Source organism: Sminthopsis crassicaudata, chromosome 3 (assembly GCF_048593235.1).
Source record: "Sminthopsis crassicaudata isolate SCR6 chromosome 3, ASM4859323v1, whole genome shotgun sequence".
Lineage (NCBI taxonomy): Eukaryota > Metazoa > Chordata > Mammalia > Dasyuromorphia > Dasyuridae > Sminthopsis > Sminthopsis crassicaudata.
Genome location: NC_133619.1, coordinates 438,296,352 through 438,323,865, shown reverse-complemented (window position 1 = coordinate 438,323,865; position 27,514 = coordinate 438,296,352). Strand labels below are relative to the sequence as shown.

The 27,514-nt window shown below is 35.9% G+C and overlaps 1 long non-coding RNA gene across 2 annotated transcripts in view; it reads left to right on the top strand.

The window, feature by feature from the left end:
- The window catches only part of LOC141562852 (uncharacterized), a 148,037-nt gene that overhangs the window by 43,631 nt on the left and 76,892 nt on the right, over positions 1 to 27,514 (top strand). The window contains exon 3 of one of the 2 annotated variants that reach the window (XR_012488266.1): positions 8,893 to 9,867. The exons of the other annotated variant lie outside the window; for it this stretch is intronic. This is a non-coding gene — a long non-coding RNA (uncharacterized LOC141562852). Of the gene's footprint in view, positions 1 to 8,892; positions 9,868 to 27,514 lie in introns of those variants that run through there. 2 annotated transcript variants of the gene reach the window in all.

Below are 27,514 nucleotides of genomic sequence, written 5' to 3'. Positions count from 1 at the left end.
AGCCATTAAATGCTTGAGATCAAATTTGAATTTAACCCTTCTTGACTCCAGGCCTAATTTTCTATCACTATGCCTCCTAGCCATTAAATCACTTTGGGTAGTTAACTTCATATAATTTCAGTTTTCCCATCTGCAAAAGTAAGAGACTAAATTGGATAATCTCTAAGCTCCTCTTCTAACTCCAACACTCAATAATCATGTTTCAAGGTCTTTTTTCATCATTGGGCTTTTGAGGATTTCTTTAAGCCTTTATTGGTTCCCCCTTTGAAGACATAGTACAATAACAAATCTATAGTCTAAACTCTGAGGTATCTACACTTTACCTCTTAGATTGGCTAAAAACAGAAAAAGATAAGAATAAATGTTTGAGGGGATGTGGGAAAACTGGGACACTAATACATTGTTGGTGGAATTGTGAACAGATCCAACCATTCTGGAAAGGGATTTGGAACTAGGCTGCATACTCTTTGACCCAGCAGAGTCTCTACTGGGCCTGTATCCCAAAGAGATCTTAAAGGAGGGAAAGGGACCCACATGTGCCAAAATGTTTGTGGCAGCCCTTTTTGTAGTGGCAAGAAACTGGAAACTGAGCAGATGCCATCAGTTGGAGAATGGCTGAGTAAGTTATGGTATATGAATGTTATGGAATATTATTGTTCTGTAAGAAATGACCAGCAGGAGGAATACAGAGAGGCCTGGAGAGACTTACATGAACTGATGCTGAGTGAAATGAGCAGGATCAGAATTTCATTGTACACAGCAAAGACAAGATCATATGATGATCAATTCTGATGGACGTGACTCTAGTCTATAATGAGGTGATTCAGACTAGTTCCAATGATCTTGTAATAGAGAAAGCCATCTGCAGCCAGAGAGAGGGCTATGGGAACTGAGGGTGGATCACAACATAGTATTCTCACCTTTTTGTTGTTGTTTGTTTGCTTTTTTTTTTTTTCTTTCTCATTTCCACCCCCCCTTTTGATCTGATCTTTCTTGTGCCTCATGTTAACTATGGAAATATGTATAGAAGAACTGCACATGTTTAACATATATGGAATTACTTTCTGTCTAGTAGAGTAAGAAGGAAGAAGGGAGGGAAATTTGGAACACAAGGTTTTTACAAGGATGAATGTTGAAAATTATCTTTGCATGTATTTTGAAAATAAAAAGCTATTATTAAAAACATATTAAAATATGTGATCTAGAATGAGTGTTTAATTATGTGCTGCCATGAATTATTTGATAACTTTTAACTTATTTAATTTTTTTTCTTCCAAAGCAAATTGTAAAATCTTTAAGGCGGGGATCATATCAGAATGAAGCTGGTGGCTATATCTCTCACAGTGCCTAACAGTATACATCTGCTTGTTTACTGAATCGTTTTTATATCACAAAAATATATGTGCTATATTTCCATTTCCACAATAAATCCAGGTTCTCTTAACTATTCCCTCCATGATTGCAGACTATAATCCATCTATTTCTCATTCTATGAGATTCTTATCCAAGGTCATCCACCCATAGATCCTTTTAACTGTCTATCCATCATGGCAAAGTTCTTAAGCACTGAATTGGAGTTGCCTCAGTCAAACTGGGACCTATTGAAGACCTTAGCTTAAAAAGGTTAAGGTCTCCCACTGCATTCAGGGCCTTCTCCAGGTGTCCCGATCTGTATCCGGTCACTGGACCCAGAAGGCTTTGGAGGGGAAACTGAGGCAGGTGATGTTGCTCAACATTCCCTCACTTAAATAGGATTCACTTGCATATTATAGCATCACCTCCCTGATGTCATGGACCTCTTAGAGAACGAAGGACAAACGACATCTGATCTTCCTCTAGGTGTCCTAATATTTGTGAGCATTTGAGAGCATCCAAGTTATATTATCCTTCCTGCTGATCCACCCCCTTCTTCTCCCATAATCAAATTTCTCAGTTACATTCCTTGTATCTTTGCTTTAGCACAGGTCATCAGAGGAAACAGACTTGTACCCACCTCATTCCTCTCCATGCTGTTTTGAAACATAAGAATTACTGTAAAAGGAGCTATGTTCCTCTTAGACTATAGTGGGAAAGTCCTTTGTCCCTTTAAATATCTCTAGAGAAATCAATTAATTGCATACTCCTCCCCCACCCCCAATAAATTAGGACCCTTAAATCCCAAGTGCTAGAAATATTCCTTGATGAAAACTCCAAGTTTATAAGTTAAGGTTTTTTGGTCATTTGTCTTAGCCTTTGAGGGTTTTAAATACACGATTTAAAAGAAAAAGTGTTTGATAACTTGTTTTTCTATGTTTGGAGGAAAAAATAAAACAAAACCCAGCTACTTCTTTTCAGTCTTTCCTGATGCTATGCAGAAGTGGTTTCTTCTACACAGTGGGGTATCAGTTATAATTAAAAGCCTTAGTTCTTTAACTTAAATTATTTCTTTAATGATTTCTAACTAAGTGGTTTCTTTTAGGCAAAGTACACCCAGCTAGGGTCCTGAGATGTGCATAAAGGAAAAAAAGATCAAAGATATAGTCCCTTGACCTCAGGGAAATTGGGAGGGGGGAGAGAGGGAATCAAAGAAAGCAAATATGGACTCTGATAAGCATGGGAAAGAAATCAATAGACAGAGCCACAGATGGATGAAATTTCCAAGTCATTTAGGTTGTGGAAAAGTTAAGTAGATGGTGAGCTATGGAGCTAATCTGGAAAGTCTCATGGCAAAGAATTAGGAGGAAAAAATAATCTTGCCCTTCAAAGCTGGAGTCACTTTTTATAGAGAAATTTGAGTTTATTCCAGACTTGAATGCACCAATAAAATAATCTTATCTTTTTTTTTTAAATAGGGAAGTTAGTGAATGGGATTTTTGCCTTAGTTGAGACTGTGATTAAAGAGTATATTTAAATTTATCTTTCAATGAGCAAATATTTATTTTCTCCCTCTTTCTCTAACTTTTCCCCTTATGGAAAAAAAAGGAAAAAAACCTCCCCAAATCCTTGTAATAAAAATGCCTCCAAATCCAATAAAACAAATTCTGTCATTAGTCATGTCCAAATATGTATATCTCAGTCTGCCTTTTGAGTCCATCATTTTGCTGACAGAGAAGTACAGCTAGTATTTCTGAGGCAGAATTTGAATTCATCCTTCTGACTTCAAGGCTAACACTCTTTTCACTGCATCAGGGAAATTTAGAGGGTGGGTCATTAAATCAGAGACTATTTTCCAGAGATTTCAAGATACTTAAAAGAGGTATTTTCAAAGTCCTGATAATTGAGTCTATCATAAAATTTAGAGGGGGAAAGGACTTTGGAGATGATCTAACAACCAAGTTAAGTGATGCAATGGGTAGAGCATGTAACCTGGAGTTAGGAAAAACTGAGTTCAAATGCTGCCTCAAATGTTCTTTAGCTGTATGATCCTGCCTTAGCCTCTGTAAACCTCAATTGCCCCATCTATAAAATGGGGATAATAACAGCCCCTTCCTCAAGAACAAAGCATGTTTTATGTTGAGTCCTCTGGAATCATGGTTGGTCATTGTGTGTTGAACAAGTTCCTAGGTTGTTTGATTTTGTAATAATATAATTATTGTATAAATTATTGTCACTTCACTCTTAATCAGTTTATTCAAGTCTTCCCATGTAGTAGAGGGTCACAGTCAGTGGGGAATCTCTGGGTAAGGTATAAGACCCGTCAGCCCAGAGGGAACCTGATGACAACATCTGGTTTGGCAACCCATCTCCCCTAAGAGCTCTCAGCCTTCCTGAGAAGTTAGGGGGTGGTGACAACCTGTGTTGAGATTGAAGCAGAGTGATACCAGGTGAAAGAGAGATTCCAGGTGGCAAACTACAATGGCAAGTTGTTTATGTGGTCCTACATGCTCAGAGTTGTTTTTGTTACATTATAAAAAAGGGGAAAGCCCTGGAAATAAACGGACTCCATTTTTCTACCATCCTTGGGAGTCTCACCTCTTCTCCACTTCTCCACTAGGAAGGTATATTTTAATCACCCCGGTGTGGCGAGGCTCTAGAAAGCAATGGTACATTTTGTCACTCCAACTTGGGGACTCTAGAAAGCAGGACACAACATTCCTAGATTTCTCTGAAATAATTCTTTTCATCATCTATTTAATAATGGTAAACTATTAGACTTGTGTAGCATAATTTGTTCATTCTCCAATCGATGGGTACTCCCTTATTTCCAGTACAGTATTTTACTTTTTACACAGGGTTCTTTCCTTCTTTCTTTGTTCTTTGGAGTATTGCCCTAGTAGTGACATCTCTGGGTCAATGGGCATGCCTTGTTCAATGACTTGGTTTGTTTATGTCAATGGTCTTGGTTTGTTTAGGTATTTTTTTAGATGATTAATCATTTAAATATATATCAGCTTTATAAAAATTTTGCAGCATGCTTCTCATCTTTGACAAGAAGTAAAGAATTGTTATTTTGTATATCTGATTTAATTTAGGATAAGATTCCATGGGAACTTTGGAACTAACTTCCATCTGTGTATGATTTAAGACTAAAGGGCTGATACCTTGAGTCTAAACTGATGTTCAGATGGCTACTAAGCTGGAGGAGTTGATAATTATGGTTGTTGTTTAGTCATTTTTAGTCACGTCCAACTTTTCATGACTCTTTTGGGCATTTTCTTGGCAGAAATAATGAAGCTGATTGCCATTTCTTTCTCCAGCTTCTTTGATAGATGAGGAAACTGAGGCAGATAAGGTTAAGTGATTTATTCAGGGTCACACAACTAGTAAATGCCTGAGGCTGGATTGAAGTTAGGTCTTTCTAACCTATTCTCTGCACAACATAGCTTACTTAATTGGATGGATAAAAGGGATCATTCACCTCTCCACCACTCTCTTGCCTTCCAGTTTCAATTTTCCAGCTAGGTTCCAAAAACCCCGTGGAGGACAAAACGAGTGGCCAGTTTTCTCACTCCCATCTCCACATTGTGGTGAATAATACATAGCTTGTTCTGCATGGGCACACCTACCTGGGTTTGGGCTGTATGTCTTGTGTTTTCCTTTTGAAGTGACCAAGCAGCAACCTCATGGATATGTTCAGACTTGGAAGTCATTTTGGGAGTTGAAAAGGTCTGAAAGTCTGCGAGTTTGGTGGCAAGTATCTACTAGAATGGCAGTGATCACATCTATTCAAGGGGTTTAATGTGAAAGCCACTGGGTGAGAAATTCAGAGGAATTCCGGTTTGGAAGGGGGTGATAGAGCAGATACAAAATGTAAGATAAAGAGCTTAATTAGCACTTCTACAAATTTCTACAAACTGCCTTTCTATTCAACAGTGAATCCCAAGGCTAAATACATAAAAGAATTGGTCCTTCATAAGTTGGAGATTGCAAGTAAAATACACTTATAAGTAGTAGAAGGTTATAATGGAAAAAATGGATTTGGAATGAAGAGCTCTGGGTTTAAATGCCATTTTTAACACACTATCTATATAATCTTAGAAAAATCACTTAAATGTTCTGAGTCTTTATTTTTTCATTATAGAAATGAGGGAGACTTGGTGACCTATAAGTGGTCTTTCTCCCTTAAATCTTTACTTATCTATAATCTCATCCCCATCAGGATTAGTTGCTAGAGGATGATATATGCTCAAGGGAATTTAAGTCTACAATCCAATTTAATTTACTATAACAAACATTTTTTTATGAACCTGTTGGGGCATAGATTTAGGGAATCAAAATGAAATTAGGATTTTTGGTGGTCAGAGAGTTAAATGATAAGGTCTAGTGGCAGGATCAGGGTTCAGGGAACCAGATAGAGAGTTTTGGCTCCCCTGTAACCTCTTAGGATTTGGCGCAAGGATAGGGAGTGTTGGGGACTCCCTTCTGGCCGCACAGAGATTCTCTGTAAAGGAATTTACAGACCTGAAAACCTAGATTGATAAGAGGTTTATTATGGGGATTGGAAGTAAGGCTAAAGTCTGGTTAAGGAAATAGGTGAGGGTAAAGAGAGGATGGCACTGGAAAGAGTATTCCAGTGGGCAGACCTATGGAAAATGGAGTTTTGCACTGAGAATGCAGTTTTCAATGGGCAGAAAGTCCTGATAGCTAAGTAAGCCACCAAGGTCCATCTGCAAAGTTGATGGATCCTAGTTGATGGAAGCTCATTAAATTGCTTGTCTTAGTGGGGGTTGGGAAACCCGAGAAGATCATCAGAATGGGGGCTGGGACAACTGGAGCAGATCAGAACCAGTGGGGGCTGTGAGAGTCCAAGTTGGCTCAGATCTGGGGGAGGCTGGGACAAGCCCGGATCTCCTATTGGAATTCAAAGAGGTGATTTTGACCAGTATTTGTGAATCAAAGGCCTTGGCTTCCTGGACTGATATGTTTCAGCCAGGAGGGGCTGGGAATCTGCTTCAAAACTACTGAAGATTGATCTCAATGAAGACAATTCTCAAATCTAGTTGTCCAGTCCTAACTTCTCTCCTAAGCTCTAGTCTAAGTGCCTTTTGGATATATTGCAGTAGATATCTCATAGATATGTTTAACTCAATATATCCAAAATTGAACTTATCTTTCTTCCCAAATTCTGCTTCCTTTCTTCCTTACTTCCCCCCAATATTGTCAAAAGTACCACAATCCTCCCACCCCCACACTTGCAATAGGTATCATTCTCAATTCTCCCTCTCATCTCTATATCCAATCAGTTAATTCCTATTGATTCAACCTTTATAACTACTGTCATTTATGTCTCCCTCATCACCTCACATTTGGACTACTTATAATAGCCTGCTGATTGGACTCTCTGTCTCATCTCAAGTTTCTTCCCATTTCAGTCTATCCTCCACTCAGCTATCAAACTAGTCTTTCTTAGTTAGGTGCAGGTCTGATTTTTATTTCTCATTTCCTACTCAATCAACTCCTACAGCTCCCTATTAACTCTAGGATCAAATATAAACTCTTCATTTTTTTTTTCCTTGTGGCAATTGGGATTAAGTGACTTACCCAGGGTCATACAGCCAAGATGTGATAAATGACTGAGGTGAAATTTGAAATCAGATCCCCCTGACTTCAGGGCTGGTGCTCTATCCTAGCTGCCCCATAACTCTTCATTTTTAAAGCTGTTCAGCCCCTACCTAATTTTCTAGTTTTAGACCTTCTTACCCTTCTGTCTCATAATCCAGCACTTTGGCTTCCTTATTCCTCAGTTCTAATTTCCCAATCCTAGCATGCTCACTGAAGGCAAGGATGCCTGGAGCTCTTTCCCTTCCCAATTCTGTTTCTTAGCTTTCTTCAAGTCTTAGTTAAAGTCCCACCTTTTAAAAGACACCTTTATCACGCATCCTTAATCTTTGTCCCTTTCTTTTAATATAATCTCCAATTTATCCTGTATTTATCTTCTTTGTATATAATTTTATGTTATCTTCTATGAGAACCTTAAGACTTTCTTAGTATTCCCAGCTAGTAGCACAATGTCTGACAAATAGTATTTGCTTAATATATAACTGATTGACCTTTCAGTCAATTTTGGAACTCAAAGTGTAGCCTGCTAAAGAAAATTATTTGAGAAAGTCTGCCTCTTTCATTTTTATACTTCCCTGGATACCCACATATACATGAGTAGAGCATTCTCTGAAAAACTGTCACAGGAAGAATTGAGTAGACATATATTCTGAGAGCTTCTAATTCTCCTTCCCTCTGGTATCCTTTTTGGGGGAGATGATAGTGGCAAAAACTCTATGATGGTATCTGGGACAACTGGAAAGCAGTCTGGCAGAAATGAGTTATAGACCAAAATATTACACCATTTACCAAGGAAAAGGCATAGATGCCCATCATCTGGGGAATGGCTGAATTATGGTATATGAAAGTAATGGAATATTATTGTTTTATAAGAAATGATGAGCAGACTATTTTCAGGAAAACCTGGAAAGATTTACACGAATTATTGCTGAATAGAGTGAGCAAAATCAGGAGAATAATAAATAAGTAACAAGAAGATTATGTGATGATCAACTACGATAGACTTAGCTCTTCACAGTGATTCAGAAATCCAAGGCAATTTCAATAAATTTTGGATGGAAAATGCCATGCACATACAAAGAGAGAATAATGGAGAGTGAGTGTGAAGCATACTATTTTCATCTTTTTTTCCTGTTCTTTTAATATTTTCTTTCTTATGATTTTTCTTTTCTGATTTTTCTTTCCCAAAGTGACATATAAAAATGTTAAAAATGAATATACACATCCATATAAACTATATCAGATTGCATGGGTAGCGTGGGGAGAGGAAAATAAAGAGGGAAGGAGAAAAAAACTGGAACTCAAAATCTTACAAAAATTAAGATTGAAAACCATCTTTACATGAAATTGGAAAAATAATAAATTATAAAAATAAAATTAAGAAAAAAGAATCTGTTTTAATTTTTTTTTTAATAGCAGCTCTCTCTGTGGTGATAAAGAACTGGAACAATTGGGGAATTGCTGAATAAACTGTGATGGTATGTGATTGTGATAGAATACTGCTATTCTGTAAGAAATGATGAGCAGGTCAAGCTTAGAAAAACATGGAAAGATTTGCATGAAATAATGAAAAATGATATAGGCAGAACCAGAAGATTGTTGTACATAGTAATAGTAGTATTGTTCAAAGAGTAATTGAGAGAGAAAGGGAGACAACTTGGAACCTAAATTATAAAAAAAATAAATTTTTAAAAATTTTAAAATTTACTCTATGATTTTCCCTCCATTCATTTGGATTCTTACCTTCTCTAAAACATTTTGAAAATTGATTCCTTAGTGCTGTCAAAACTTGCCTCCAACATAGATTTCCTAGAGATTCTACCTGACTTTGTCAGTCCTCAAAATTGTCAGGTAGAAACTACCATTTCTGCTTCCTAATATAGTACATTGGAAATGAGTTGTTCTTCCATTTAGGTGCAAATGCAGGCGTCTCCTCAGCATAAAACTCCAAGATTCTTGAATGCTATGTCGGTGGATCAGAAGCTCTAGCAAATTCTGCCTCTTTGGACGAGCCTTTTTTTTTTTTTTTTTTTTTTTTTTTTTTAATAATAGCTTTTTATTTTAAAAACATTTGCATAGATAATTTTCAACATTCACCTTACAAAACCTCGTGCCCCAATTTCTTTCTCCCTTCCCTCTCCCCACATCTTCCTCTGATGGAAAGTAATCCAGTATATGTTAAACATGTACAATTCTTCTATAGTTAATTTACTTGTGTGTTTCTGAGTCACAATAACTTCAGTTGCAAATGATTAAATGCCCTATTGCCATGATTCATTGAACTTTATTTGATCAGGCCAGGCTAAAGTGTGGTTTGGCCCTATTTTACTGTTCATCAATATAGTATAGAGAGAATCTGAAAGGGATGAAGAGGAAAAAGAGAATGAATATATCAAGTAAAAATAATTTTCTTTTTTGAGAGTCAATTGGGGTTAAGACAAAGCTCACACAGCTAAGAAGTGTTAAGTGTCTGAGGTCAGATTTGAACTCAGGTCCTGCTGACTCCAGGACTGGTGCTCTATCCACAACACCATCTAGCTGCCCCTATTTTTAAGAAAATGAATAGGAATATGTTTTCTCTTCCTCCCACTTCCCAGACCACGGGCAGGGGGAGAGGGGGAAGGAAAAGAAAAACAAATTCATTGTAATAAATACACATAGCCAAGCAAAACAAATCTCATCATTGTACCAACAGCTTTCAAAATTGTTTGTTTTTACAGTATTATATAAATTGCTCTTTTGATTCTGTTCATTTTATTCTCCATATTTTTATAAAAAGTTCTCAAAATTGTTCATTTTCATAATATATCTTACATTGTAAACAGTATAAATTGTTCTTCTGGTTCTGCTCACTTCACTGTCTTAGAATTTACATTTTAAGGAAACATTTTAATTTGTCATATGGAACTAACAATGTTCATTGTATTCAAAACAATTTAGTTGTTTTAGTGTTTTCATTTACATAATTGTAATCATTGAGTAAATTGTTCTTTTGGTTTCATTTGTTCTGTATCATTTTTTACAAGTCTTTGGGTGTTTCTCTGAACTCTTCATATTTATCAGTCATTATGGAACAAAAATGTCCATTACATTCATATGCCACAATTTATTTAGCTATTCTGCACTCACTGGAAACATAATTTCTTTCTAGCCCTTTTCTATTATAGCATAGTGAAATTTTGATACATACAGGATTAATTTTTTTGATCAACATAAGGTGTAAATTCACCGGTGAGATAGATGGATAAAGTGCTTGAATTATTTAATAATTTTCCTTCCAAATATCTTGCATAATTACAAATTGTTTTCCAGAATAATTAGAATACTTCACATAGTTCATATATTCATCAACTGTATATTAATGCATGTATCTTCTCACATCTCCTCCAATATTGAATAATTTCCTTGTTTTATGTGAGTTTCTTGTTTTAGTAAATTTGTTATAGATAGATCCCTCAGAATTGTTTCTCTTATTAATGTTTTGGATAATTTTTTTATGTAGTCAATAGTTTTTTTTTTTCCTTTTGAAAACTTTTTGTTCACTTTGATTGGGGAAGTTATAGAATTTGTGCCATATTCTTATAGACAATTTTGGATGTTAGATATTTGAAGTAATTTTTTTCTAATTCATTAATTTTCTTTTCTCTATAGCTACACCAATTTTGTTATTGCAAAAGTCTTTTCATTACATAAAATTGAAATGGACTCTGTCTTTTATAATTCATTTTGCCACTTGTTTATCAACTTTTCCCTAAGCACACTTTGAAAGCTATGATTTTTCATTTTCTTTTTGTTTAAATATGATCTTTATTTATTTAAATGATTATGTTAAATGATATGTACTCTATTTAAATGATATGTATTTTACTCATTTGGAATTTATGGTTGTAACAGATAAAGAAAAAACCCATTTTCTACCAAATTGCTTTCAGTTTTCCTACCAAATTTTTGTTGAATAAAATCTTTCAGTAGTTAGTTAATCCTAGACTTAATAAATGCTTGTTGACTGATTGCTTGGGCTTCTGGGTATTACTTATCTACTAAACTATTTTTCTATTTTTTTAAACCACCACCAAAATAGCTTTGGTGATTACTACTTTATAATGAGATATATTTAATTAATATAATAAGAGAAAAATAAATTCATCCACTCCTAATTTTTACCCATTTTCTTATTTCAAAAGGACAATTAGAAGTATTATATACAATTTGAATCAAACAATGCTATAGTTAGAAGGGCTCTTTGAGGTCACCAAGTCCAATAACTTTATTTTTTAGATGAGGAAATTTGCCTGTAGACTTGGGATCTTCTGATTCCCATATTTACCACCCCACGCCTAACCCCACTAGTTGGTTTTGTTGTTGTTGTTGTTGTTGTTGTTTTGCTAAGGCATTTGAGATTAAGTGTAACACAGCAAGAAAGTATTAAGTGTCTGAGAATGAATTTGAACTTGGATCCTCCTGATTTCAGGGCTGGTACTCTATCCGCTGTGCCATCTAACTACCCCCATCACTAGTTTTAAAGGTAATAATTTAGGCATCTTTAAAGTGGGAAGTAGGGTGAGAAGTGGGAGTGGAACCCCTAGAATCCATAATATTAAAAAAATTAATTTGGTTTGCTTAAATCAGTGTGGAGAAAATTTTAGCTAGAGTCTGATAATCCAGTTAGAAAACATAAGCTGTTGGAATTTAAAATTTGAGACCTGTTAGTAGGATAGGCATGTTTTAGGTGGTCAAAACTACTAGATCATAACAAAAATTATTCTCTCCTTCTCACATGTTATGTTACATTGTTTTAGGGACAATGGATGAGACTTTAATCAGTCAAGTCATGCTGTATAAATGTTCCATTGGAGAACAGGCCCCTGATAAAAATATATAAACTTCTATTTCTTATGCTTGCAACTATTTTCTTCACTTATTTTTTCAGACAGAAAATAAAACCCAATTCTCCAGGAGAATACCCCCAAATGACAAACATACAGTAAGGTAAAACTACTGAAATCACTTAACCAGGCCAAGACAAATAAGCCTGCTTTCAATGTTGAAGCAGGAGGGGCATGAGGTGGAGATTTTGTTGGTGTTCTAACAAGAGAGAGTAAACTTCAAAGAGCCAGCCTCTCTACAGGGACTAGGGGGATATTTTAAAGCAACTTTAGTTAAGCCACCTGTGACAGAATCTCTAAATTTCAAGATGTAGGCTCTATAGTTGGGTCTACATTTTCATGGGATCCTTTAAGAATTGAAAAAAAAAATTCTACTCCAAATAATTTTTCCCTTTTCAAATCATGTATAGTGACTATGATTTTGTACTTGGCATCTCTATTTTCCAGGGTAACTTTTTTTGTAGAAGGGAAGTTAATGGGCTTAGAATTAGGAAGACCTGAACCTGAGTTCAAATCCAGTCTCAGTAATACTACCTGTTGTGACCATGGGCAAGGTCACTTAACTCTGTTGGCTTCAGGTTCCTCATCTGCAGAAGGTGAATAATAAAAGCACCTACTCCCCAGGATGGTTGTGAGGATCAAATGAGATAACTGTAAGGTGCTTAGCAGAGGACCGGCACATAGTAGGTGCTATGTAACTGTTAGTTATTATCATGCAAATCTCTGCTCTTGGAAGAATGAGGACTGAACACATTTGTAATAATGAGTAATAAAAAGCAGAGTCAGAAGATTCTCATGAAGCATCCTGGTTTTCAAAGTCATTATGGACAAAAAAATCAGTTTTAGCCAGCAACCTTCCTGAGAGCAGAAACTAAATCTTGGTTGTTGTTCAATTATGTCCAAATTTTTATGGCGCCCGGGAGCATAGCATGCTAGGGCCTTGTATCCTCACTTATCTCCCAAAGTCTGTCCCAGTTCATGTCCAGGACACCAACTACTCATTTCATCCTTTGCCATCCCTTTCTCCTTTTGTCTTTAACCTTTCCAAACATCAGGGTTTTCCCTAATGAATCCCATTTTCTCACGTAGCCAAAGTATTTAAGCTTCAGCTTCAGTATTTGACCTTTTAGTGAAATGCTTGAATTAATTTAAGTATTGATTGATTTGATCTCAGTGCTGAACAAATCTTTTCATCCTCTATTCTCCTAACCTCCCTACCTCTTGTTTGATAAAAAAAAAGAGTTAAAAGTTGCTTATCCTTTTTTTTTTTTGTTACCTCATAGTTTTTTTATTGTACTAACTTTAGAAAACACATAGCTGCCTGTCAAAATATTAAATAACATTTAAGGCAAAATAGTTAACTAATATTTATCTACTATTTGCTTCAAAGGAGTCCTCATCTCAGCTATTACTGGGCTCTGTACTAAAGGCTGCTTTTTGTCCTTCGGGAAATCAATTTTAGGCTGGCAGTAAAACCCCACAAGGCCTTGATTACTAACTAGATAGAGGAAGTCTTGCTTTCCTGATCTTTCAAAAAAGTTACAACTTTGATTTTTTTAAAATATACATATATGCATGTATAAATATATTTTCTCCCAATTACATATGAAAATAATTTTTAACATTAATTTTTTAAAATTTCAGTTCAAAATTTTCCCTTTCCCTGCCAATGAGGAGGCAAGTCATTTGATACAAGTTACACATGCAGAGTTATGCAAAACATATCTCCATATTAGTCACATTGCAAAAGAAAATAGACATCCACCCCCTGAAAAAGAAAGAAACCTCCAAGGAAAATAAAATTTAAAAAATATACTTTGATCTACTGTCAGATTCCATTAGTTATTTCCTGGAGATGGATAGAATTTTTCACCATAAGTCATTAGATATTATTGTCTTGGATCATTATGTTGCTGAGAAGAACAAAGTCATTGACAGCTGATCGTCATGTTCTCCTGGTTGTGCTCACTTTACTTTGCACAAGTCTTTCCAGATTTTTCTGAGAGCATCCTGCTTGTCATTTCTTATAGTACAATAGTATTCCAATCATATACTTCAACTTGTTCAATCATTTCTCAAATGATAGGCATCCCCTCAATTTCAAATTCTTTGCCACCATTAAAAGAACTGCTAAAATTTTTCTTAGTTGTATCTCTGGGTCAGTTTACAGAGTTTTACAACTTTTTTAGCACAGCTCCAAATTCTCTTTTGGGACTAATGCATCAGTGTCCTAATTTTCCCACATTCTTCCAACATGTCATTTTCCTTTTCTGTCATAGTAGCTAATCTGATGAGTGAGGGGTGGTAATTTAGAGTTGTTTTATTTCGAAATTTTCTAATCAATAGTGATTTAGAACACCTTTTCTTTATTTTTTTAATTGAAATTTTATTTTCAAAACATATGCAAGGATAATTTTTCAATATTGACCCTTGTAAAACCTTGTGTCCCCCTCAACCTCTTCCCCTCAATGGCAAGTAATACAATATATGTTAAACATGGTAAGAAGATATGTTAAATCCCATATAGGCATCCATATTTATACATTTATCTTGCTGCACAAGAAAAATCAAATCAAAAAGGGAAAAAAATGAGAGAAAATAAAATTCAAGCAAAACACAATAAAAAGAGTGAAAATGTTATGTTGTGGTCCACACTTAGTCCCTACAATCTTCTCTCTGAGTGTAGATGGCTCTCATCAACACAAGATCATTGGAACTGACTTAAATCATCTCATTGTTGAAAAGAGCCACGTCAGTCAGAATTGATCATTGTATGATCTTGTTGCCATGTATAATGTTCCCCAGGTTCTGCTCACTTCACTTAGCATCAGTTCATGTAAGTCTCTCCAGGCCTCTCTGAAATCATTCTGATTGTTCTTACAGAACAATAATATTCCATAACATTCACATACCATAACTTACTCAGTCATTCCCCAACTGATGGACATCACTCAGTTTCAAAATGGCTCTGGCAAACATTTTTGCACATGTGGGTCACTTTCCTTCCTTTAAGATCTCTTTGGGATACAGGCCCAGTAGAGACACTGCTGAACCAAAGGTATGCAGTTTGATAGCAGTAGAGAGCTCAAACTCCAAAAAGGTGTGCTTGAATCAGACAACTGAGAATTTAAGGCTAATTACCTATTCAATGTGAGACAATGACTTTCCATTGGTGCTTGCTAAATGTTTGGGGTTAAGATAACAGAGGCAAGGATTGGAGGGGGGAGGGAGAGAGGCCAGAGTCACTTGGCAGCAGGATGAGGAAGAGAGAAGTTGGTGATCCGGACTCCCGAATCCAGGACTCTGCTTGGCTGCTTCTTTCACTTTTCCCTCTAAAGACCAAGGACTTTGATTTATCCTGACTCTGGCTGACCCTGAAGCCCTCCAGAGAGCTAGCCCGTACTCTACAGATAGCCCTTTGGGTATAATTCCAAATTGCTCTCCAGAATGGTTGGATCTATAGAACATTTTTTTCATATGGCTTCAGAGAATTCTGAAAACTACCTTACCTGTTCATATCTTTTGACCATTTATCAATTGAGGAATGATTCTCATTTTGACAAGGGACACATTCTGCATATAGTTGAGAAATGAATCCTTTATCAGATACTTGCTGTAAAAATTTTTTTTCAGTGAGGATTACTGCTTATTTCCCCCCTTTCTATTCCATCCCCAATCCAATTTATGCTACTCTGGTTCTCCTTTCATTTTGTCCATCCTCAAGTGTTTTGCTTCTAATACTTCTCCCAATTCACCCTCCCTTCCCTTCTTACTTCCACAAAGGGTTAGATTTCTATATTTAATTGAGCATGTTATTTCCCCTTTAAGACAATTCCTGTAGAGGATCACAGTCAGTGGGGGAATTCTGGGTAAGGTATAAGATCCTTCAGCCCAGAGGGAACCTGCTAACAATGTCTAGCTTGTCTCCCCATCTCCCCAAGGGCTCTTGGCCTTCCTGAGAAGTCAAGAGGTGGTGAAGACCTGTGTTGAGATTGAAGCAGAGTGATAGCAGGTGGAACAGAGATCCCAGGTGGCAAACTACGGATGATAGCAAGTTGTTTACATGGTCTCACAGCATGGGCAGTGCATGCCCAGTGTTGTTTTGGTTACATAAGGATATTAGGGTATATAAAGGGCTTTCCCCTTGAAATAAAGGGACTCCATATTTTCACTATCCTCAGGAATCTCGCCTCATCACTTCTCCACTAAGACGGTATGTTTTAATTACTCCGGTGTGGGGGCTTGAGAAAGCACAGTATGTTTTGTCACCCCAACTTGGGGGCTTTAGAAAGCAGAACACAATATTTAATCTCCCTGGTGTGGGGGCTCTAGAAAGCAGGATGCAACAAATTCCAATGAGAACAAGATTTATTCCTTCCCCCCTCCACTGTAAAAGTTCTTTAATGTAAATAACTTGTGACTTTATGTCTCCCAGAATTTTATTTTTTATTTATCATCCTGTTATATGCAATTCAAACCCATGCCCATGTCTATGTATACTTCTAACTGCCGAAGTACAAGTATCATCCTCCCATGCAGCAATGTAAACAATTTAAGCTTATTGAATCCCTTATAATTTCTCTTTTCTGGTTCACCTTTTTATGCTTCTATTGAGTTTTGTATTTGAAATCCACATTTTTCCATTTCTAAAAATTCCATTCCATTCCTTTCTATCAGGAATGCTTGCAAGTTCTCTATTTCATTAGATATTCATTTTCTCCCTTGGAGAATTATACTTAGCTTTTCTGTGTAAGTAATTCTTGTTTGTAATCTTAGCTTCTTTGCCTTTTGGAATATTTCCCAGGCCCTTTAATTTTTTAATATAGAAGCAGATAAATCTTGCTTCTTAATTATGACTATATTTGAATTATGACAATATTTGAATTCTTTCTTTCTAATTACTTGCAATGTTTTCTCCTTGACTTAGGAGTTCTGAAATTTGGCTATAAAATTCTTGGGAGTTTGCATTGGGGGATTTACTTGAGAAGGTGGATGCTTTCCATTTCTATTTGACCTTCTGGCTACAGTATATCAAGGTAGTTTTCCTTGATAATTTCTCAAAAAATATCTAGGCTCTTTTATTGATCATGGCTTTCAAGTAGTCAAATAATTCTTAAATCAACTCTCCTGGATCTATTTTTCAGTTCAGTTTTCTAATTAGATACCTTGCATTTTCCTATATTTTAAAAATTTTGATTTTATCATTTCTTATTGTCTTAAGGAGTTATTACCCTTGCCAAATTCTAATTAAATAATGAACCATTCTAATTAAATAACTGTGGAATTATTTTATTCAGTGAGCTTTTGTACAACCTTTTCCTGTTATACCACAGTTCTCTTTTATTGTCCTGACTCAGTTTCCCTAAATTGTCCTGCCTCGGTTACTCTGAATTGTTCTGCCTCAGTTTATAATTGTTCTGTTCAATCACCTCTCCCTCCTAATCACAAGATCCATATAAGGAGAAAGATCTTCTATCTTAAGCATCATCAGAATGTGGGTGCCTCTCCCCATTCCATAATCCTAATTATCAGATGTCTCACATGCCTCCCCTCATCTTGTCAAAATGTTAGTCCCGTGTTCCCACTCTCAGCGCCCTGACTCCACCCCTGCCTCGGTCTACCCCATGTTGGAGCCACATGTATATATGTCATTGAGAACTCACATTGTTTGCTGGATTCTTCGAGATGTCTTCTCATTCAGCTCTGGGACCAAACCATGGATCCATTTGGTCCCAGTAAATCTCTCCCTTTCAAATAAAATATTAAATACTCTCTAATCTCTATCTTTCTTCAGTTTCACTGGCATTACATTCCGTTTGGTCGTCTACTTTTTAGGTAGTTCTTTCCTTCAGTGAATTTTGTGTCGACTAATCTGTTTTTTAAGGTGTTATTTTGTCCAATATTTTTTTGCACACTTCCCTTACCAAACTGTTTGACTTTTTTTTTTCTTTTTACAATTTTCTTGTATCACTCTCATTTTTAAAAGCTTTTTATTTTTCCTCAAACATGCAAAAATACTTTCCAGCATTCACCTTTGCAAAACATAGTGTTCTAAATTTCTCTCCCTCTCCCAGACAGCAATCGGATGTTTAGAAAAACTGCATATTTAACTATTTCCATGTTCATCATGCTGCCCAAGAAAAAACAGATCAAAAGAAAAACATAATAAAATAAGCAAGCAAACAACAACAACAAAGGTGAAAACACTATGGGTTGATCCACATTAGTCTACATAGTTCTTTATGGATGCAGATGGCTTCTTTCTATTTTTGAGTTGTCTCAAATCACTTCATTGTTGAAAAAGAGCCAAATCTATCACAGCTGATCACCACATAATCTTGTTATTGCTCTACCACTCATTTCTTTCTCTATTTTTTCTCTCACTAAGTTTTAAAATCATTTTTGCTTTTCCAAGAATTTTTTGAGGGGCCTGAAACTAATTCATTTTCTACCAGGTATTGGATACAGCAGTTTAATTTTGTTGTATTCTTCAAAGTTCGGGTTTTGATCTTGTCCCTATAATACCTTTCTATGATCGGGTTTATTTGTTGTTGTTTGTTCATCTCTCCAGTCTATTTTGTGACTTTTAAATTTGTGTCAAAGTTGGGTTCTGCTCAGGTTGGAAGACAGAAAAGACAAGAGGGAGGAGAGACAGAGAGAATCTGGTGCCAGATCTGCAAATGGGTAAGGCAACACAGTCCTACCCTCAGGGACAGCAAAGAGACCCTTCCTGCAGTGTCCTTCTGACCAGATGTCTGAATCCCTTACACTCTGTGGATTGAGCTTTAGAAGCTACCTCACAATGTCTCTCCCCCACGGTCGGCTGATGGTTTGCTGCAGCCTGCGCTACATTGCACTTCATTCTCACCCCGGTGTGATAGACCTTTCCTGCGAAACTCCCAAGTTGTGTTTTGTTGGACAATTGTTTCACCCCACCCTTTTGTAAGTTCTGCCACTCCATTTAATGTTGTTTGGAGGATTGGAGAGTATTAAAGTGACTCCCTGCCTTTTCTCTGCCATCTTGGCTCTGCCCCTTGAGAGCGAAGGTTGGAGTCTTTACATGAATCTCCTTCACCTAAAATGAAAGGACAAATACTGAAACAGGCAAAGGACTATGTATGGTCTGTATTTAGTGATCATGTGGCAGCCTTAGGAGGAAGGAGCCTAAGGTTTCTCTTTCATTAAATGTAGCTGACAAAGGAATGAAACCAAGAACAGAGGTGCAATCTAGGAAGAGGAAGGGACCAAACAAGATCTTTTGAAGCTACTTCAAATTCTGGTTCTACAACTAGTCAAAGAGGTTGCCATTCATGGTATGGCTAGGAAACTGAAATCAGAATCAGTAACAGAATGTCAACTCACAGTCCTAAGTCTCTCTGAGGCCCTTTAATTAGACACCACTACAATAATTCTGGAAACAGGCTCTTTAGACATTTCTATACAAGTAATTAAACAATTGAGCATATAGATACACTTTGTCCTGGTTGCTAAGGACTGAGTTAATTGGCTACTCTCTCATTACAAAGAGAACTATGAATAAGTTATCTTGTCCATCTCACACATATTGTAGTCTAGGTCTGTAGTGTGGGAGAAGTGATGAAATGAAAACTCCCTCCTTAGATATAGATGGCAACTTAGTTGAAATCTTAGAGAATTGCCTAGGGGGTACTGAGAGGTTAGATAACAAATCCTTCTTCAAATAGCTAGCAAGCGTCAGAATCCAGATCTTGCCTTTAAAGGGGCTCCTCTAATTCCTATAGACTATCTGTTTTATTACTGACATTTCCTAGATAAGAAAACCGAGGGTCAGAAAGTGCAACTTGGTGAAATTCATACAACAGATAAATTCAGTGCCAAAGTCTCAATTTCAGATGAGTTATAGCTGACACATAGGTAATGCTACTTATTAAAACTCAAACTTTTACAAAATGCAGTTCAAATACGTGTTATTTAAATTTTAAAAATTCAATCCTGTACTACTTCTTCATAATATGTGTAATATTCTCTCTAAAATGTAATATTCTCTGTTGATGTTTTTTGGGGTCTCTAGGCAGCCTTCGTTTCAGTTCAGTAATCACCTCACAAGTAGCCAGGGGTTAAAGTCCAAATCCTTTATTGTCTCCTTCACTTGGGGCTCAGCTAGTTTTTCTGGAGGCCTTCCCAGTCTTGGTTTCAGTGGAGAAGTGAAGGAGGAGAGCCTGCCACCAAGGTGGTGTGAGATGGGATGAATTAATGTGAGTTGACATTCGGTGACTGATTCTGATTTCAGTTTCCTAGCCATACCATGAATGGCAACCTCTTTGACTAGTTGTAGAACCAGAATTTGAAGTAGCTTCAAAAGATCTTGTTTGGTCCCTTCCACTTACATGCTACACACTGAGTACAAACCAATCGTTATATCACTAGAAACCATTATTTGTTGTAGGATTAAATCAATGCTAAACTAGATTTAACCACTGTCTCCTCAATTCCACTTAGCACCTTGTTTCAAGTTCTGGCCCATAACATCTCCCTTTTCTTTTGTTTTTAGAACATAGGTGGTCATGACCTTGCTGACTTCTCAAGGAGGTGAGAACCCCAAAAAGAGGGTGATCATGCCTTCACTGACTGCTCAAAAAAGGGGTGAAAACACCATAAAAGGAGGTGATCACACTCTCCCTGACATCTCAGGAAGGGAGATGAAAACACCAAAGGAAATGGGAAATCAAATCAGATTAGCGGGTTTCTGAAGGGGCTCACTCTTAAAATAGGTATACATAAAACCATCAATATGGGAGGTATTACTCATAATTACATAAGCACAGTATAGTAGTGATGTAACAAATAACATGAATCAACATGAGGAATTATACATATAAATCCTAGAAATAGTCCAAAAGGAATCTATTGTCCATTAGTTCATATGCCAGGAATCCAATAATTCTTGCAAGTTTTGAAGTCCTTCAATAGTCTCATCTTGTGTTAGGGAATCCAATGATTCCTGCTGGTTTAAAGTTTTTTAACAGTGTCAGATGTTTTTTAGTTCTTCTCCTTTGTTTCGAGGTTTTTCTCTTTTTTTCTGTCTCCCTCCAGGGGCTCGTGCATCTGGTTCCTTCTCCATCTGTAGAGATACAAGCAAACCCTTTCTCCCAAGCAGTTAACCTTTGTAGTCTCCTGTATTTACTACTTTCTAAATTTCTCCTCATTACCTGGCAATTACATTGGATCTGCCACACTGGACACTGCCCTTCTATTGGGTTAATTGTAATCCCTTTCTGCTGATTTCTTTTTGGTTCTGCTGACTTCTTTTTGGCTGATTGATCATGTAAGAGTCCTAAAGTTCTAAAGGTGTAACCTCTGCCATCTGCCCCATCTTCTTTGTATGATATCTTGGAGCTGGGCTCTGCCTCTGATTTCCCTGGGTTAATCTACATTCTGAGGCCCAGTGGAAGCCCTTGTGGCATTTTGGACATAGGGTTTTAGGTCTTTTCTCACCATGTCCTCTTACTCTCTTTGCCTACACTGAGCTCTCAGATGCCCAATTTTTCCACATTAAAAGCATTGACAAGTCTTTCTAGAAGTCCCTTGCCAAGAGGGACCCTGTCTTCCCATGTTCATCATAGTCTGGTATAATAAATATTTGTGCCCACTGTGGCACAGCATCTTATGATCTCCTTTAAGGGGGCATCTTTGTGTAGTCCCCATATGATTCTTCAGCAAACCTCATTAGCATTTTCCTTAAGTAATTGTCTTATCATAACTCTTGTAGCTGCATTTTCTCTAATGGTTCTTGTGACAGCTCTCTGAAAATGTCCCACAAAATTAGCAAAAGGTTAATTGGGAGGGACCTTGCTCTAATTTTGTGAAGGCTTCCCTTCCATCTTTTCCTGGGAGGGAGCCCCAAGCTTTTATTGCAGCTTATCTGCTCATAAGCTGCTATGGGGTAATCAATCTGTGCTGAATTCTCTGCATACTGACCTTTACCTCCTAGTTGGTCAAAGATGATTTGTATGTTAATTCGTTTGCCTATTGTGTTGGGCTTGAATCCTACATAATTCATGATACTCTGAAAGCCACAAGTTTTGTCTAAGTTCTAAACATATCCTTGCTATGGATTTCCAATCACAAGGGGTTAAGATTTCATAAGCCAAATTCTCTAGTCACATCTTAACATAAGATGTTGTAGCCTCATAAAGAGTACAACCCTTTTTCAAATCCTTAATTTTTTCCAGATAAAAAGGAGTGTCTTCAACTTTTTTGACCTGAAGAGTCAAGCTCTTCAATCAGAGTATGCATTTATTAAAGCAGATATATCCTGTCCTTTTTTAGCTTTAATTAGTGCCTTTTGCAATCTTGTCATAGGCTGCTTCATAACGTGGTGCTGACTGTGTCACTGCTCCTTCCCTTCCTCCTTCTCCCTCCACCCATGAAGTGTTAATTGAGGGAAGTAGGTCAGGGGATGGGGAATGCTCCTGCTGTGAAGTACCACACTCAGAATTGTACTTAACTCCACCCTTAACAACTGATTCTTCATCCTTTTCACCTAGTTTATCTGGATCCTCCCTCTCCTGCTCTTTCTTCTTTTTCCTTATTCTATAACTTATATAATTTCCTAAAGCCAGTTGTAGTAAATTATATGCATAAGGTGTTTCTTTGGAAATTGAGTCAGGTCCATCATCACTGTAATATTGACATAGTTGCTCTCCTACTAATTTCCACTCCTCTAGATCAATTCTTTTTTCCATAGAGCACCAAGGAGATGTGTAGTGTACTATTTCTAAAAATTCAATAATCTGCTCCCAAGTTACAATCAAACCTTGGTTTTTCATAAGTCTGACAATGGTCGCTACACATTTTCCTTGATTTGGAAAAGAAGGCTGTTTTCTAAACATGTCCCATTTTAGCTGATGTACTACTTTAGCCCTTTAACAAAGTTTCCTTGTTTATTTTTGTACTCACCCTAATTTCTGGGTCGAGGAGACTTTTCCATTGAGATCAGGACCAGAGACTTTTCCACTGAAATCAGGATCATGTCAGTCCCACGTTTGGATGTCAAAATGCAATTTTGAGGTTTTCTTGGGGTCTCTGGGAGCAGCCTTCATTTCAGTTTAGTAATCACCACACAAATAGCCAGGGGCTAAAGTCTAAATCCTTTATTGTCTCCTTTACCTGGGGCTTGGCTAGCTTTCTTTCTTTCTTTTTTTCAATTAAATTAAAATTTTTTAATTTTACAAAAATTTTATGCATAGGTAATTTCCCAGCATTGACAATTGCAAAACCTTTTGTTTCAACTTTTCCCCTCCTTCCCCTCATCCCTTTCCCCAGATGGCAGATTAACCAATACATGTTAAATATGTGAAAGTATAAGTTAAATACAATATATGTATACATGTCCAAATAGTTATTTTGCTGTACAAAAAGAATCAGACATTGAAACAGTGTACAATTAGCCTGTGAATGAAATCCAAAATGTAGGCGGAAAAAAATAGAGGGATTGGGAATTCTATATAGTGGTTCATAATCATCTCCCAGAGTTCTTTCGCTGGGTGTAGCTGGTTCAGTTCATTACTGCTCTATTGGAACTTATTTGATTCATTTCATTGTTGAAGAGAGCCACAATCATCAGAATTGATCATCATATAGTATTGTTGTTGAAGTATACAATGATCTCCTGGGTCCTGCTCATTTCACTCAGCATTGGTTCATGTAAGTCTCTCCAGGCCTTTCTGAAATCATCCTGTTGGTCATTTCTTACAGAATAATAATATTCCATAATATTCATATACCGCAATTTACTCAGCCATTCTCCAACTGATGGGCATCCACTCAGTTTCCAGCTTCGGCTAGCTTTCTTATTATTTATTTATTTATTTTTATTTAGAATTTTTTTTTTCCCACAGTATATATGCATGAGTAATTTTTTAAAAATAATATTATCCCTTGTATTCATTTTTCCAAATTATCTCCCCCTCCTTCCATTCCCTCCTCCCAATGACAGGCAATCCCATACATTTTACATGTGTTACAATATAACCTAGATACAATACATGTGTGTAAATACCATTTTCTTGTTGCACATTAAGTATTAGATCCCGAAGGTATAAGTAACCTGGGTAGATAGACAGTAGTGCTAACAATTTACATTCACTTCCCAGTGTTCCTTCTCTGGGTGTAGTTATTTCTGTCCATCATTGATCAACTGGAAGTGAGTTGGATCTTCTTTATGTTGAAGATATCCACTTCCATCAGAATATATCTTCATACAGCATTGAAGTGTACAGAGATCTTCTGGTTCTGCTCATTTCACTCAGCATCAGTTGATGTAAGTCTCTCCAAGCCTCTCTGTATTCCTCCTGTAGGTCATTTCTTACAGAACAATAATATTCCATAAAATTCATATACCATAATTTACCAACCATTCTCCAATTGATGGACATCCATTCATCTTCCAGTTTCTAGCTACTACAAAAAGAGCTGCCACAAACATTTTGGCACATACAGGTCCCTTTCCGCTCTTTAGTATTTCTTTGGGATATAAGTTTGGCTAGCTTTCTTAAGCTACCAAGTATACACCAAGGTGGTGTGAGATGGGATGAATGAATGTGGTTGTGAGGTTCCCACTTATGTGCTTTACACTGAGTATAAACCAATCATTATATCACTAGGAAACTATTATTTGTTGTAAGATTAAATCAATTTAAACTAGATTTAAGCATTGTCTCCTCAATTCCACTTAGTACCTTGTTTTAAGTTCTGGCCCATAACAATATGAATTCAGTGTTTGGCTGTATTAACTCATTATATAAGGTGAACCAGGCCTATGCCCAGATATTTAACATTCATGCCTTTGATACAAAAATCTTATAAAATACTATTTAAATATTTTATTCTTTCCCCAGTTACATGGAAAAACAATTTGTAATATTAGTTATTTTTATACTGAGTTACAATTAATGCAGTATTGGTGGAATTGTGAACTGGAACAATCATTCAAGAAAGTAATTTGGAAATACTATGTCCAGTTATTTTATTGTAATTATATCTTTTAACTCAGTGATACTACTATTAAGTCTTTATCTTATAGAGAAAAGGGACAAGGACATACAAAAATATTTATAGCAGTTATTTTTGAGGTGGCAAAGAATTGGAAATTGTGGGGGTTCCCATCAATTAGGGAAAGGTTGTACAAGTTATAGTATAAAATAATCATGGAATAGTATTTTGCTGTAAGAAATTATTAAAGGGATAGTTTCATAGAGACATGGGAAGATTTATACGAACTGATGTAAGATAAAGTGAGCAGAAACAGGAGAACAATTTATAGTGATAATGCTATAAAGACAAATAACTCTAAAAGACTTAGAAAGTTTGATTAACATGATGATCAACTAGGATTTCAGAAGACGCATGATGAAACAGGCTACATTGTTTTCCTTTGATTATTCAAGTCTGTAACAGAGTTTTGTTATCTCTTCTCTTTCAAGAGGGCTGTTAAAGGAGAAATGAATTTTCATTGATTGAAAATAATAAAATTTAATTTAAAGCTAGATCTAAGATTTTATGTGTAGAATGAACTATAAAGAAAATCAGGAGTAGCAGTTAAGAAACTATTACAAGGTTCCATTTATAAATAAGATCTTGAACTAGAATCTACAGGACTTAATATATACTTTGATATGAATGGGCAAAGAAAAACATCGATGAGGAAGAATAAAAAGATTGGCTAAGCTTTTATGTCTGATCAGTGGAAGCATAGAATTAAAAGAAAGGGGACACAGGGAGAGAAACTCATTTTAAGAGGGAAAGGGAAAGGCACATTTTTTTGGACAGGATATTCAAAACAACATGACAAACGCTCTGCAGGCATTTCAAAAGGGATTCCAAAAATATTTTGAGCATGGCAAGATCACTAAAATGAGCATACCAGGATAGAAAGATGCAGGAAAGTGATATTTGCTCTTAACCTGATTTTTTTGAAGTGAGAACTGAGATGTTTATATAAAAAAAGCTTTCAGGAATTATGTAACTAAAGGAAAGCAACCTAAGGAAAGCACAATTGAGAATTTTGGAGATGAACAAATGTCGTGACAGGGTCAAAGTATGTAAATATTAGCTTTTAACAAAATTACAATTCTTGATGCTTCATTTTTAAAAAATGTGCAAAAGCCCTATTAAAATGAATTTCTTTTAATTTTATTCTTTATGGTTAAAACTTGTTAAATTGTAGTTTCTTATTTTAATATCCAATCATTTATATAACTATACAGCATTTTAAAAATACAACTTAAAGGAGCTATTTGCGCTATTATTGTTCTGAAAAGCGAGGTTGTATTCTGCATTCATCTTAGATTTTACTGGACTAAGTTTCCTCAATAAGCCAAATTTAAACTAAGTATGCTAGAAAAATAAAAATCCAAAGACTCATGATACCTCAAACTTTCAGATACACTGATTTGCAATTACTTGGGACAAAGTAATTAAATTTATTGACAATAGTATAAGTTAACATTACAATTTTTTATATCTCTGTTCAATGTACTGATTTTATAGCAATAATTTGCTTATTTATAGCAGTAAATTGCTTTTATGACAATAATTTGCATGAGTTGTTGACTGCAATCACAAGATTTTAACAAATATTATTCATTGACATCACTTTTGTGTATTAGCATACCCTGTGATAATTCATTTTTCTTAGTCTACGCTTGATTATAGTTCAGAGGTTTTCAATGGAGTTTGAATCAGGCTAGTTCCCAATTCAATGCAGCATGTTTATTTCCACCTCTTTGATACCTTCTTGACCTTTTGTGAGAGATGGCATGGGTGAGTTGCAGTATTTTTATCTCTGTGAGGGAATTTCTATAATTTTAAAACAATTCTGCTCTACTATATATCAATATATTCATCACAATTCACCATTCCCCTCAATGGAAATAGAACTGGAAATAACACAAAGAAACAAAAAACAACAACCAAAAAAGCAAAACAAAACAAAAAACATCCCAGTTCTAAACATATTTTAGGGATGAAGGTTTTATAATTTAATGAAACTAACCAGATTTTAAGAGGTTTATCTAGATTTCTTCTGACAATTTTTGTTCTAATGCTTTAATGGAAGTTTCGTCAGTAGAACTTATCTTTTTCCAATCATCCTGACTCCAGTTTTTATGTTCCCTTGGCCATGAAAAAGATTTTTTCTTCATGGAAATAATTAGTAGCTTAAAAAACAAAACAAAACTGGTCTTCTTGATGTTTATCAGACCACAAGAAGTCCATACTACTCTGTAGAGGAATCAATAACAACCCTTCTAGGAGTTAAGCTCAATTGAAGGAAACTACTTGTTTTCTGAGATCCATCAGGCTATTCTGCAGCAATAGTTTGTCAAATCTTTTTGTTCTTCATTTTTTTACCATATTTTATTTTATGCCATCAAACAACTGGTCTTACTTTATTGTGAATTTAAATAATCCTTGAAAAGTTTGATTTTTTGATATTAACAGTTGCTATTCTTTCTCTAATGGAGAGTGAAGTGTTGTGGTAAATTAAGAGCTAAAATGTTTACACATTTCCTTGCAGTAAAAATTATTCTTGAAATCCATATAAAAATGGCATGAAGTCTGGAAATTAATTTGTAGAAACCTAATTAAAAATCAGGAAACCAGCTCAATTT